General features: G+C 43.7%; 1 pseudogene; it reads left to right on the top strand.

Annotated features, from left to right (window-relative positions):
- The first annotated feature begins 314 nt into the window (after nucleotides 1-314).
- On the top strand, nucleotides 315-434 carry LOC147087261 (5S ribosomal RNA; annotated as a pseudogene).
- Nucleotides 435-2,922: the final 2,488 nt, after the last annotated feature.

Below are 2,922 nucleotides of genomic sequence, written 5' to 3'. Positions count from 1 at the left end.
CTGATTGCAATGCACTCCGTTTGCGAAACTCCAATTTCTGTGCTCAAGCTCAAGCTCCAGTTAGTAATTGGATGGGAGACTGCCTGGGAATACCATTTGCTTTAGGCTTTTCTTGCCAGCAGAAGCGGTTCGCTGCCCTAAAAAATCATGCTGCGTTCACTCACCAAACTGTTGGAATTGCTCTCTCTCTCTCTTCATCTTTCTGTCCGCTGTTACTTGCTTCTCGAAAGGTAGATGTCGAGACACAGCACCACTAAACAGAACAGCAAATCAATCTGGAATCTGTCACCTGAGGAAAACCAGGAAAAGCTGACGCCTACGGGTGAGTTACTCTGGACAAGCCCGATCTCGTCTGATTCTCGGAAGCAAAGCAGAGTTAGGCCTGGCTAGTACTTCGATGGGAGACCGCCTGGGAATACCAGGTGCTGTAGGCTTCTTTTGCCGGCTGGTCCTTTTTTCAGCCCTGCAAACTCAAGCTACTTTCAATCATCAAACTATTTGCAGTACTCTCTCTGTCTCTCACTGTTTCTCTCGCTCTCTCTCTCTCCCTCTATCTGTTCGCTGCAATTTGCTTCACGAAGGAAATACGTCGAGACACAGCGTTGTGCTGCTTTCCTGTTCTTTTTCGTTTCGTTGCTTTAAACGTCAGATTGCACACACTCTCAATTGTAGCAATGCAGGATCAGGTCTTTATTGAAACCTCGTGCTATTCACAAAAAATATGAGTTAACAAGTCTCTTTTACAGTAGACAAACCAGCCTGAGAGCTGCTGAAACACACTCTCTCCGTGATTCCACTGCGAGTTGCTCACCAGTGTTCCCTTACATTTCAAACACTAAATTTTGCCTTTAATCACTACATTCATTGCATATTACCAATACATTATGGTACACAAAAATGCGACAGAATAACAACATCAACTAAAAAACAGGCCCTCAAATCATCTAATTATTTTCTTGCCGCAATACATCCTCAACAGAATTATCAAGTTGACACATTCAGATATGGCTGAGGGACTCTTACACATCCTATTATTATCTTTCCCCTAAAGTCACCCATTCCCAGAATGCTCACAGCCCATTTTCAATGCAGGCTCAGAACGGGATTAAACGGAGTGAAATTGGACACCGTGTTTTAATCGGAAATTTGGAAAGAGTGGAAATGTCTGGAAAGTATTGTGTAAGTAGAATTTGTAAAAAGTGAAACTTAGTTGAAGAATTGGATTTTAACGAAGAACTGTAGAAAGTGTAGTTAACAGAAGCTGCCTGCCAATGTCAGTTAACTGTCAGTCATCTGTAAGTGTTTGTTTTGAATAAACGCTAATGACGAGGAGCACGGGAGCCCAGTCAGCACTATTAAATTGGGGGAGGCTCCTAGTGTATAAAATTCAACATTTCTGCAAAGCACAGAGCGATCTGCACAGAGAGGGATTAAGTGGAGTGGACTTGAACAGAGTGTTTTATTTGGGAATTTGGAAAGAGTGGGAATTTGGAGAAGAGAGGGAAGGAGGTGTTGCTTTTTGCTGACGCTACTTATAGTGCTTTGTGTTGCAGATAGATGTTTGATGGTAGTACCCTTAAATTAATCTCGATCAACAAGCTACACTGTTAGGTAAGATAACTAATTACAAAGTTAATTTAATTTGATAAAACAAACTCATATAGTGCAACTAGTGATGAAAAATATATGCTGGCCTTGCCACAGACAGCAACATCCCAGAAATGAGTAAAACAAAATTGGATGGCAGTGCGGGTAATGAGCCACAACTTCAGATTTAGTAGTTTGTGGAGATGATTGTCTTCACGGACAATCAATTTTGCTGTAAATGCCTGCATCTTGAGGACATTCAGCTCAGAGTTTTTAAATGGAATCTGAGCTGCAGACATTGTGGGGCATCTGGGATGGGGAGAGTTACCAGGACACTTTGATCCAGAAGACAGTCACACCCCCTAAGTTAGATAGTGCTCCAGGTCTGGTTAGTGGGCAGGTACAGGAGGATGTGGCCGCAACTCAGGCCGGTGAGGGGAGCCCAGGTGCAGTGCTGGAGGAGCCACAGCCTTTGCACATGTTCAACATGTTCCTGCTGCCTGTGTGAATGAGGGAAAATCTGCAGGATGGATGAGAAAGCTAACCTTCACACCAATGTGTAGGAGGCAATTCAAGTGGGAGAAGTGAAAGGGAATGTAGTCGTGGTAGGCAACAGTATATTCAGGGGGTAGGTATTTTTTTCTGCATCGTGACCGAAAGTCCCAACGGTTGTGTTGCATGCCCAGTGCCAGGTAAAGACACCACCTCGTGGCTGGAGAAGACCGTGGATGTGGAAGGGGTTTGATCCAATTGTGGTGATCCACGTAGGATCCAAGAACATAGGTGGAACAAGGAATGAGGTTCTGATGAGGGAATTTGAGGAGCTATGATCCAAATTATAAAGCAAAACCTCAAAGGTGATAGTCTCTGCATTGCTACCTGAGCCACGCACAAATTGACATAGCGGCAAACAGATCAGCATTACTGGTGGTGACCGTCCTCTCATTACTGGTGGTGAGCATACTCTAACATTACTGGTGTTGACTCTACTCTAACGTTATTGGTGGTGACTCTACTCTAACATTACTAGTGGTGAATCCAGTCTACCATTACTGGTGGTTACTCTACTCTAACATTACTGGTGGTGACCCGAGTCTAAAATTGCTGGTGGTGACTGCACTCTAACATTACTACTGGTGACTCCATTCTACCATTACTGATGCTGAACCTACTCCATCATTACTGGTGGTGACTCAACTATAACATCACTGGTGGTATCCCTACTCTAACATTACTGTTAGATACTCTACTCTAGTATTAGAGGTGGTGACTCTACTCTAACATTACTGATGGTCACTCCACTCTACCATTACTGGTGGTGACCCTACTCTAAAA

Source organism: Somniosus microcephalus, unplaced genomic scaffold (genome assembly GCF_052327205.1).
Source record: "Somniosus microcephalus isolate GS21.2 unplaced genomic scaffold, FLI_Smic_1.0 unresolved_chr6, whole genome shotgun sequence".
NCBI classification, from domain to species: domain Eukaryota; kingdom Metazoa; phylum Chordata; class Chondrichthyes; order Squaliformes; family Somniosidae; genus Somniosus; species Somniosus microcephalus.
This window is presented reverse-complemented; position numbering and strand designations above follow the sequence as displayed.